Source organism: Procambarus clarkii, chromosome 31 (assembly GCF_040958095.1).
Source record: "Procambarus clarkii isolate CNS0578487 chromosome 31, FALCON_Pclarkii_2.0, whole genome shotgun sequence".
Classification (NCBI taxonomy): domain Eukaryota; kingdom Metazoa; phylum Arthropoda; class Malacostraca; order Decapoda; family Cambaridae; genus Procambarus; species Procambarus clarkii.
This window is the reverse complement of record NC_091180.1, coordinates 19,815,650-19,827,779: the sequence shown is the minus strand read 5'-3', so window position 1 is coordinate 19,827,779 and position 12,130 is coordinate 19,815,650. Positions and strand designations below refer to the sequence as shown.

Genomic DNA, 12,130 nt, shown 5'->3' with positions numbered 1-12,130 from the left:
CTTTCTGCTCTATCAATTCCCCTGTACGCGGTAATCATGGACCGGTCACAGCCCCGCTCCTGTGCCGGGTAAGTCCTCTACGGGCTCACCATAGCCGGTGCTACTAGCAACTTTTAGTTCCTAGTGGCTGAAGCCAAAACAACAACAGCAGCGGTAATCATGTCTTCATGTGCCGTGAGGTGAAATTCGTGCTGCCTTTCCTTGTAGCTCGTACCTCTCAGTTCTGGGATTAGTCTTGTCGGCATGCTTCTGAATTTTCTCCAACTTTATTATGATTCTTATATTATCATATTATTAATGATCATAATCTTCATAATAATGATGAGAATCACGAAAAAATCCATTGGAGCCATGAGGGGATTCGATCCTGCAACCTAGGTACTCCCAAGCACATGTTAATGTGGTTTCTGGCGATTCAGAGTGACTGTTGTTTATCGCTTAGTGATTGTTGTAACTGTGGCACCTGTCACGCTGTCTGTTTGTCAGGGGCGGTTTCATTTTCTTTCGTTTCTTATGGTAGGCTCAGACCGTACCAGGCAACAGTCACCATCTTATCTTGGTTATCTTGTGATGATTTCGGGGCTTTTTAGTGTCCCCCGCGGCCCGGTCCTCGACCAGGCCTCCACCCCCAGGAAGCAGCCCGTGACAGCTGACTAACACCCAGGTACCTATTTTACTGCTAGGTAACAGGGGCATAGGGTGAAAGAAACTCTGCCCCTTGTTTCTCGCCGGCGCCTGGGATCGAACCCAGGACCACAGGATCACAAGTCCAGCGTGCTGTCCGCTCGGCTCCCTACCGGTACAGAACCGGTACAGCACCGGTACAGCAACAGACCGCGCGTGTGTACTACAACACGTGTCACAGTCGTGGACATGGTGTTGATATTGTTTCATTGTTTACATGTGACGTCATCAAGGTGAGGGTCAGACAGTGGCAGTGTTTGGCCAAGAACACGCTAGGGGGCCGCGTCGGTGTTGGCAGTCAGGCAGGCAGCCCTGCCCTCCACCCCAAACACCAATCCAAACACGAAGTGTGTTGTGGATGCGCTCCAAGTTCAAGTTCAAGTATGTTTATTGAGACGGAAGAAAGAAATGCATCTCAAAGGGATAGAGTAGCTTAGGCTATTTCTACCCCCCAATGCGCTCTATAGTCTTCCGACACACCTTCTCTAAACTAATAAAGATATCGTCAAATTGTGTTCTTTTGAAGTTCAGACATTAATAAAAGGCTGGAATGTACCACTACTTACTGTAGTTTACCTTGCGATGGTTCCGAGGATCAATGCTCCCGCGGCTCGGTCTCTAACTAGGCCTCCTGCATGGGGGATTTTGGTTAATTAGGCTTGCAACTCATTCTCTGAAGTAATACACAGTTTTTTGTATGCTATAATCCCCCAAACAGACACAATACGGAGTACTATGAAAGCATCACGTTGGTTGGGTAGGTTAGGTATCGCCAAGACATTAACCCATGTTCATGTCTTGGGTTCTAGCGTTTTAACACCCCATATTTTGTCCGTTGGGGCAACTCAAGAGGACGGGCTGAATAGACGCCGCTGCTCGCAGGCTGACGTATAAATCACAGCCTGGTTGATCATTGTTGTTGTTTTTAGATTCAGCTACTCGGAACCAAATGGCCATGTAGCACGGGCTATAGTGAGCCCGTAATTGAGTTGGGTTATTCATAATAATCTTGTTATTGTGATTGATGAGATTTATGATTAAGCCACCCAAGAGGTGGCATGAGTAGCCCGTAGTGGTTGATCAGGTAACCTTTATCTGTTATCCCAGCTTTGTCCACTACGGGCTCACCATACCCCGTGCTACTTGCAACTGTTGTTCCAGAGTAGCTGAATCTTCAACAACAACAACACAGTTTTGTATATGACATCTGGCAAAATCACAGGGAAGGACTTCAGGGTAGTCACCACACGGTCACACGGAACCCAACGAGAGGTAACCACATAAACAGGATGTCAACACATGCACGCACGCACGCACACGCACGCACACACTTGGGGGTCGGTAGCTGAGGGGACAACGCGCAGGGACTCGTAATTCTGTGGCTCGGGTTCGATTCCCGGACCAGACAGAAACAAATGGGCAAAGTTTCTTTCACCCTGAATGCCCCTGTTACCTAGCAGTAAATAGGTACCTGGGAGTTAGACAGCTGTTACAGAGCTGCTTCCTGGGGGTGTATGTGTGTGTGTGGGAGGGGGGGGGGGAATTAGTAGTTAGTAACAGTTGATTGACAGTTGAGAGGCGGGCCGAAAGAGCAAAGCTTAACCCCCGCAAACACAACTAGAATACACTTGTAAGCACAACGTAAGGTCATTATCAGTATAAAGCGCTAAGCCAGTATGACTAGCGCTTGGAAGGCATATGATGACTAACAACTGAGGTACAAGGACGGGGTGGGAAGGTTAGGTACCCAACCACTTAAACCATCGGGGATCGAACGCAGACCTTGTAAGAAGCGAGGTCGTCGATGTGCCGACCAAAATGCAATGATTTACAAACCGCTAAATCTTGCACAGGAATCGGCTTACACAATTTGCTCACAATTTTGTGAAATGCATTATTAACAGGTTTAGAAATTTACCGTTAGACTGTCCCCCCCCCTAGATAAAGGGCTGTTTCCCCCCCCCTCCCCTCCCCTAGATAATGGGCTTCCCCCCCCCCCTAGATAAAGGGCCTGAGTTATGTAGACCTCCACAACAAAAATAATGTTCAACGCTGGAGGAAATATAATACAGAGATGACATGTTCATAACATACAAGGTACCGAGAGGAAATTCTGACACTGGAATAGGAATTGGATCCTATATAAGGAGTCAGATATAGTCATGCTGGAGAACTGCGTGAGTGAAACACGTTAGGGTAAGAGGCACAAAAGGATAACAACTTGTATAAAACTTGTAACAATAAATAAGGCAAGTCCCGTGAGGTCTGGGATGTCTAACCGGACATTTGGTGGTTGCGAGACGAAGCCCAGAAGCCGGAGCTCAATCACGGTGACAATCAGTAAGGGGGAACAGATTGATTGATGAAGATTAACCACCCAAGAGGTGGTTCAGCTGTCACGGGGTGGAGGCCTGGTCGAGGACCAGGCCGCGGGGACACTAAAAGCCCCGAAATCATCTCAAGATAACCTCAAGATAGCCCGTCAACGGGGGACAAACAAGCGAGGGAATACGTAGGTGAAGGGGGGAAGAGAGAGAGAGGTGTGAGGGGACACAGCTGAGGACAAACACTACACCTAAGACATCACATCCCGTCCAAACTGATGGACAATTGTTGAAGCGTAACATCTCGCTTGGGGGTCGCTATCAGCTGAGACTGCAGGACATGAAAGCTGCTATCTATACATTGCGGTAGGTAGGTAGATTGGGGGTTAATGAGGGGGGGGGGGAAGCCCAAGCCCATGGGTTTGTGTGGGTTGAGGGGTGGAGCAGCCATGGGTTTGTGTGGGTTGAGGGGTGGAGCAGCCATGGGTTTGTGTGGGTTGAGGGGTGGAGCAGCCATGGGTTTGTGTGGGTTGAGAGGGGTGGAGCAGCCATGGGTTTGTGTGGGTTGAGAGGTGGAGCAGCCATGGGTTTGTGTGGGTTGAGAGGTGGAGCAGCCATGGGTTTGTGTAGGTTGAGGGGTGGAGCAGCCATGGGTTTGTGTGGGTTGAGAGGGGTGGAGCAGCCATGGGTTTGTGTGGGTTGAGAGGTGGAGCAGCCATGGGTTTGTGTGGGTTGAGAGGTGGAGCAGCCATGGGTTTGTGTGGGTTGAGGGGTGGAGCAGCCATGGGTTTGTGTGGGTTGAGGGGTGGAGCAGCCATGGGTTTGTGTGGGTTGAGAGGGATGGAGCATGATGGAATGCATCTGACGGTGTTGGGGGTCCTATTGCTCGTGTCAGTGACTAAGGGGGAGTGAGGTCTGGTGCTCTATGCCTCGCCTTCTAACCTTTTTGTACCTCTGTGCTTTATAATCTAACTATTCTGACGTTCGAATTTTTTGACGAATCTGGCCTTAAACTGTAGCCTCTGTTCACCCAGCAGTGAATGGGTACCTGGTTGTTAAACGATTTGGCGAGTCGTATTTCGGGGAAAAATTAGGATTAAGGCCCTGCCCGAAACGCTATGCGTGCTAGTGGCTGTACAAGACTGTAAGAACTCTTGTATATATATAAATACAAATAAGTGTAAGATGTTCTATTTAAGTTTCGAAAATGTATGTCGTAGGACCATACTGTAATCCGCTATCTCGACTAATACGTTATTTTTTACGGAATAAACTAATCCGCTAAACATGGGATTTATTAGTAATTTATTAGGCACATATTACTGTCTTCAGTAATATAATTAATTGCTAAGTAGCGTAGATCAGGGAAGAGTGGCGGTGCCATGAACGGTACCAAGAGAACAGTTTACCAGCAGATACAAGAAATATCGCCGGAGCAGAGGCAGGAAGTGCTAGATCAACCAGGTTGTGATGACTGTTGGCGGCCTGCGGGCTCTTGTCAGCAACAGCCTTGCTGATTGATTCATCGCCAGAAAAGCCTAGCCTTGGCTGGGCAGCAGGAGTAGAGTAACTCTTTAACTGGGCACAAGTAGAGCCAGTGTCACCATTACTGCTACTTCAGCACTATTAACACCATTATCACTCTTACAATCACCACCATCACTATTAAAACCATTATTACCGACGCCACCACCATTACCTCCAGTATTCCACTACCATCAACCACTGCCAAATTTTGCTTTTTAACAAAAAAATTCTCTCGGTCATCGGTAAGTACTGATGTGTAAGTAGCCCCTTCCAAGACACCTTGGAAGCAAACATCCTGTTCCGGACACAGAACCGGATGTATCTCCCAAGACCGAGATGATACATGGCTCGTCAGACGATCACCTACTGACGCAACTTGTCCTCTTACAAAGAACGTCGCATTTAGCTCGTAATGTGTTACATAAGGCCAACAATTGTCGTACTTGAAAATGGAAGCGGCTCGCGAAAGTGACGTGCTGTCCCGTTTTCTGTTTTGGGTCCTCTGGTAGGTTAGGAGAACACACACTTCAATTTGACCATTTTCTTGGCGATGTGAAGCCTTAGGAGGACGGGCTGCTTGGCGAGCCCTCTACTCGACGCCCGTAAGCACCGTTAAATACACAGTATTGTGAAAACCAATGATTATTATTGATCAGTGCAGGTGTAACTCTCTCCCCTGACAGCTAAGAGAACTGGTACAGATTGTTCCTGTATCTGGTAGAGGAACCACCTGTAGAAGGTATTGTGGCAGCCTATCACGATACCTTAATATTTTTGACTCTGTAGGCGAATTTATTGGACAGTATCACTCATCCTTTGAGGGGGAAATATACCGTTATATTAGCTTGTATATCACCCCGCAAGAGGAAGAAAACCCGCTGGGGTCGTTCTTTTAAATTTTTAAAATTTTACCCCGAGGGGCGAGTTTATTGGGCAGCGCCACTCATCCTGTGAGTGGACACACCGCCATAGTGACAGTATTGGGCAGCGCCACTCATCCTGTGAGTGGACACACCGCCATAGTGACAGTATTGGGCAGCGCCACTCATCCTGTGAGTGGACACACCGCCATAGTGACAGTATTGGGCAGCGCCACTCATCCTGTGAGTGGACACACCGCCATAGCAGCATGTACAACACTCCCCAATAGGAAGAAAACCCGCTGGGTTGTCCATCCTGTCACTTGTACCCTGACACAGCTGGGACTGGCTTAACTGTCTCAAGTGAACAGCTCCTCAAACAAGAAGATTAACATCTATCTGGCCGCAGGATGGGCTTGGGGAGAGGTAGAACTCTGAGAGCCTGCTCCAGGCTAACACGGGGCCATCGTTGCTCCTTCATTAGAGGCCAGACTGCCGTGTCAGTAGGTGGCAGACAATGTTGGCCTGCTGCAGCGTCCCTGGCGGCGAGCATGGCAGGGGAAACCTTTAGCCTGGCAAAGGCAGATTACAGAAGACTGAGTAGTCCACATTGGGGTCATCTACTAGGGAAGGAATAAGGCTATTTATCTATTCCAAGTTTTATCTAGAGAGAGGCGAGGGAAGCGGTTGTTTTTAGCGGTGGGAATGTTTGGTGGTGTCGAGTACATGTGGTGGTGGTGTCGAGTACATGTGGTGGTGGTGTCGAGTACATGTGGTGGTGGTGTCGAGTACATGTGGTGGTGGTGTCGAGTACATGTGGTGGTGGTGTCGAGTACAGGTGGTGGTGGTGTCGAGTACAGGTGGTGGTGGTGGTGGTGGTGGAGCACTTCACGTAACAAGTAACTCTCAATAGCGCCTTAATGTAGTTGTGTGATCGTGCGTGCGTATGCGCGCGCTCCTAATTGTGCGTGTAGGATCCAGCGTCAGCTCTCGTGGTGCCTGGCTGTTCATTTAATCCCACTACATTTAATCCTTACGTTCTTTGCAATATACCCCCTATACGATATTAAATGTCGCAATGTCTCCTCTTTCCCGTTATAGTAACATCCAGCCCTCTTGTTTTGGGACCAGTTTGTCATGTTTCTGAACCTTCTTTAGGTATGGGTTCCAAGCAGGAACTGCGTACTCCTATATTGGTCTCACCTACGTAGCGTACAGTCCTCTGAATGCCTCCTTGTCCAGATTTATATAAGTTATTTTGATTATTGCAGCTTTACAGTCCCCGGCGATAGCAACCACATAGTTAGGATCTAAATGCGAACACATCACGCAATATGTCGTGTCACTACCAAAGATCACATTCAGTCTAAACAATATCTACCACTTACGGGCTATTCATGCCCATGCCACCTCTTGGGTGGCTTAATCTTCATCAGTCAATCGGCTTTACGTGTGATTTTGTTGATAAGAGCTTTAAGAGATTAGTTTTTTGTTATACTGTTTTTGTTACATTTTATATATTTTTTTAATTTTGCCCCGAAGGGCGAGTTTGAGCAGCGTCACTCATTTTGAGTGAACATTCGGCCATAGTGGCATGTGCAAAACCTCCCCACCCTCCCTACAGGAAGACATCCCGAAACGCCCTTCCCCACTTTCATCTCCTTACCCCTACCTCCTTGGGGGAGGTAGGGGTAAGTTCTTCCTTTAGTTCTCTCCTCCTTGGGGCCAGTTCTCCCTACTCCGCCCACCCGCTCGTCAAACATTTTCAAACACCCACCCACCCGCCCGCCCGTTGATCGCCCACCCACCATCGAAGGTCGGGGGATGGCGGGCGGGTGTTCGACGAGCAGAGGTCGGGGTAGGACGGGTGGAGATCGGGGTTAGGGAGAACGAGCGGGTGGAGGTCGGGGTTAGGGAGAACGAGCGGGTGGAGGTCGGGGATAGAGAGAACGAGCGGGTGGAGGTCGGGGTAGGAGAGGCGGAGGTCAGAGGTCAGGGTGGTCGAGCGGAGGACGGGAATGGGCGAGGTAATTGATGTCTTGCCGAGTAAACAAACGTGTGCTTGTGTTTCATGTCCAAGTCACTCTTGAGGTGTCAGGGAGGGAGGGAGCTGGAGAGGGAGAAGGGCAAGTGTACTTGTCTGAATGTACTCGCCTACAAGGGTGCTGTACAGGGGCCTCACAGCTGAGTGAACAGCGCTTCGGATTCGTAGTCCTGAGGTTCCAGGTTCGATCCCCGGTAGAGGTGGAAACAAATGGACAGAGTTTTACACCCTGATGCCCCTGTTACCTATCAGTAAATGATTGATTGATTGATGATTGATGAAGATTAAGCCACCCAAGAGGTGGCACGGGCATGAATAGCCCGTAAGTGGTGGCCCTTTTGAGCCATTACCAGTATCAAGAGCTGATACTGGAGATCTGTGGAGGCGCGACTGCACCCTGCGTGACGGGAGATGTCTCCCGGACCAAGTGGTGACCAGATGGTGTAGCAGTAAATAGGTACCTGGGAGTTATATAGCTGCTACGGGCTACTTCCTGGATGGGGGGGGGGGGGAGGGGTGTAACAAAAAGGAGGCCTGGTCGAGGACTGGGCCGCGGGGACGCTAAGTCCCGTAATCATTTCAACATAATCTCAAAATAGCCTAGTTGTGCTTGCGGAGGTTGAGCTTCGGCTCTTTGGTCCCGCCTCTGCGTGTACGCCTGCTTGTGTTTGCGAGGCTAGGCTTCAGCTCTTTGGTCCCAACTCTCAACCTATTATGCTCTTGTTATAATTGCCTTTGAAGCTGTGTAGGAGTCTGGCTCCACTATTTTGCTTCTTGATGCATTAATTTTGTATCAATGTTTTTGTCACAACGCTTCGATATTTTGCACATGTGTTAATCCACTTGTTGGATCATTTTTTTCAGGTCATCTGTATCAGTTTCTTCGTCTTCCAATGTAATTATTCTCAAAAATTTTGCCTAGTCAGTGGACATTGAGAGGAGGAACTTAGGGCCTCTGGGTATTTATGCATTTCTGAGGGTTAAGCGAAACGCAGCATGGTTTCTATACCAAGTTAGCAGTAAACATAAACAAATTGTAACGTGCCAGGAATTAGAGCATTCAGGTTATTAGAAAAAATGTAAAGTAACCGATAGCCTAATACGATAAATTAAATTGCCAACTAAAGTGACAAGAGATGAATAAGTGGTAAATTAGTAAACTCTTAAGTACCACATAATAAACTCCAGTGTAACAATTAGTGCAATGGGACTGTGCCTCTTGGGGGGGTGGGGGTGGGGGGTGGGGGTGGGGGGGGGGGGTTCCAGCGAGAGCTACCCCCATTTAATGAATGATCAATGTTGCAGAACAAGAGGGGAATAAATGACACACGTCAATTCCTGACAATAACAGTGAATTGTCAGTGGGGAAAAAATGGTACAGAAAATAATGACAATGAAAATAATTGATAATGATAAACCAGTGCCAGCGATAAAGTGATATATGAGGAACTGACGTGAGCCAAGAGTTCAAGAGGACGGTCGCACGAGGCTGAGGCAGGAGGGGGTTGGGGGCGGAGGACAACAAGAGCAAGCAAGATGCAAGAGATGCAAGAGCATCCCTGCAAGAGGTATTGTGTCGAAGGCTTTCTGCCAGCACAAAAATATGCAGTCAGCCCACCCTTCTGTCTCGTTTGATTTGTTGCCAGGTCATACAGAGAATGGTATCAGCTTTGTGGGGCAAGATTGGGCGCCCGTAGACCCATATTGGTGACAAGGAGCACGGAGAAGTGGAAGATGTAGGAGAGAGAGGTGGGGAGTAAGAGCAGGCGGAAGATAGCAAGAGTGAAGTACAGGGGGACCCTACAAAAATGTATACAAACTTTTAACAGCTGATATTTCAATTGATGTTGAAAAAAAAGCGAATACAAAGAATAAAAATGAATTATTGCATTTAAAATTGCCAAGTATAGCATGTGTAAATAATTAAGTTTATATAATTCTATTGTCGGGGACAGGAAGCCTGTGTACACACATATTTGCATGTACATACTCATTCCCTCCACGTCTTACAAAGTTTGTTTACTGTGATCCATGACACGACTCGCTCAAGAGGCGGCGGAAAGGCTTCAACATCACCATCTTACAACGCAGTAATATATATTAGTGTTACTGACCAAACATCTCCCGCTCTAATAAGCACCGCCACTCTAACCCTCATCATCAGAATTTACGAGGATCGGAACGGCTTCTAGCAGAGCTGGATTCCTTTCCACGCTGCGTAAGAGTGCTGAGAGATTATCCAGATCTACCATCCCTTGCGGCCTTGTTTGTGTGTCTCGAGTCTTAAGTGTTTATCATGGGAGGCAAATCTCTTGCTTGAAAATGACTTGATGCTAAACTTTTCAATGTATATTACATGTTAAAATCCTCATAAATATTCAAGAATTTGTATATCTGATGTATTTTAATAGTATTTTAATATTTCAATAATATTGGGGCTAATAAATTGAATAGTGGGCATTTTCTCTAAAGTGGAGCAGTTCGGACGAAGCCCTTGTAGATGATGCGGGTTATCTCTTGAGGAACGCGGCCCCTCTGTCCGAACCTGTCCATGTCTGCTTATCCTCCACCGACCATTACCCACACACACACACCCTGAGCGCCGGTGACCTTTCTCAGGCAAATAAACTTGGTGGATCGAATTAATGTTCGTGGACTTCATCCCGAAGTTGTTGTTGTTGTTGTTGTTATAGATTCAGCTACTCGGAACAAGTTACAAGTAGCACAGGCTATGGTGAGCCCGTAGTGGACTTACCTGGCACAGGAGAGGGGCTGTGTGTCTCACATCCCGAAGCCAAACTAGTCCTCTAGTACTTGGAAGATCACCCCTCCCCCTCCCCCTATTAAAAACCTGTAACGTCCTCTTGAGTCGTCTCAACGTCACAATAAATGGTGTACTAATTTTTTTCATGACCATTTTCGAACCGAGGACCCGCTGATAGAAAACGGGAGTGAGTAATCTTGCGAGCCGCTGAGATTTATAGTACATCATGTTTTGGCCGTTGGGGGATTTATACCTCAAAATGCTATGTACTAATAGGACTTTTTTTGCATATGTCAATACACAATACATCTTGTTCCGTGTTGAATTATATAACAACGGTTTTAATGGTAATATAAAATAATGTACAACTGATTAGTTTTGCAACGTACAACGAAAGCTTTGACCAATTTGTGTTGGTTACACTCTTGTTAGAGCGATGGTCTCGCTTCATGCAGGTCTGAGTTTAATCCCCGACCGTCCAAGTGGTTGGGCACCATTCCTCTCGTCCGTCCTATCCCAAATCCTTATCCTGACCCCCCTTCCCAGTGCTATATAATCGTAATGGCTTGGCGCTTTTCCCCCTCATAGTTCCTTTCCCCTTGCCACCTTGTGCATCCACACATAAGAGTTCAGGCAGTGCGTCTATGCACGATACAAACTAGAAGGCAGGCCTGTATCTATCCCTTAGTATCCCTTAGATACAGGTCTGTATCCAAGGGGTTCTTCCCTGCTGGAAAGGTTATCCAATGACTTGAAGTTGGTAAGCAAAACTCCTCTGAAGGGCTAATTTAAACAAATTTAAATTAAATTAAATTAAATTTTTTATTTAAGTAAAAGTACGTACATAGAAGATGAGTTATAAACATAATGTTGGATTTATAGATAGAGCTAGTACATAAGAGTACCCAAATCCACCAATTCGCACAGTGTTTCGGACAAGGTGTGGGTAAAAAAAACCCCACTTGGACTAAAACTTTATAGTATTTGAGATTAAAGTATAAATTGTGTTGAGAAAGGAATAAAAAAGAAAGTGGGTGGAGGGGGGACATGGCAGAAATCAGCAATTATACAAGTTGATCAACAAACAGTATTGTTTGAAAATAGCAAGACATGGGTTGACAAATCCACAAAGACCGTGATGAGGGTTCGAATCTACGTCCGAGAGGATCCCAGATGCGCCTTAATTATTTCTTCATTTGATGCATCACGCTATTGTGATTTCTGTATGTAATGGGTTGACATTTAGGGGGTAAGGTAGGTTACATGGCGTTAATTAGGTAGAACTTAGTTTTTCTCTTAAACTGGCTGAGAGAGGTACAGCCTTTGACATGATTGGGAAGGTCATTCCACATTCTAGGTCCCTTGATTTGTAAAGCATTTTTAGTTTGGTTAAGATGCACTCTTGGAATATCAAATAGGTATTTGTTTCTGGTGTGGTGCCCATGGGTTCTGTTACAACCTTCTAGGAAGCGTTGAAGGTAGGATTGGCATTATAGTTCAGAGTTTTAAATATATTGTACACTTAACACTTAGTGTAAATACGTACACTTAAGTGTAAATATACACTTAAGTACACTTATGAGGATGTGCAGTGACTTAATATCTACCATATTCAAAGATTTAAGTAAGGGTACCGAGTGCTGCCTGGGGCTAGAGTTTGATATTGTTCTAATAGCAGCTGTGTGTTGAGTACAAAGAAGAGTACATAGAAATCACTATGTGCAGGGGATGCTGGGAAGTAAGGAGTCTTGCTGCAGGGAGCAGTTCCAGCAGAGACATGTAAAAACAAAGCGTGAGCAGCTGACATAGCAGCTACAGTACAGGAAGGTGGAGGTGTAGGTGACTTAAAAGGGGGTCGTGTCTTGAATAGATCATGTGACTATGGGTGCAGAAAGTGACTTCTACATTCAGTGCCAGAAATTGTTCT

The 12,130-nt window shown here is 46.7% G+C and overlaps 1 protein-coding gene across 4 annotated transcripts in view; it reads left to right on the top strand.

The window, feature by feature from the left end:
• Positions 1 to 12,130, top strand: part of LOC123758755 (uncharacterized) — an 82,685-nt gene that overhangs the window by 45,365 nt on the left and 25,190 nt on the right. The window lies entirely within an intron of this gene.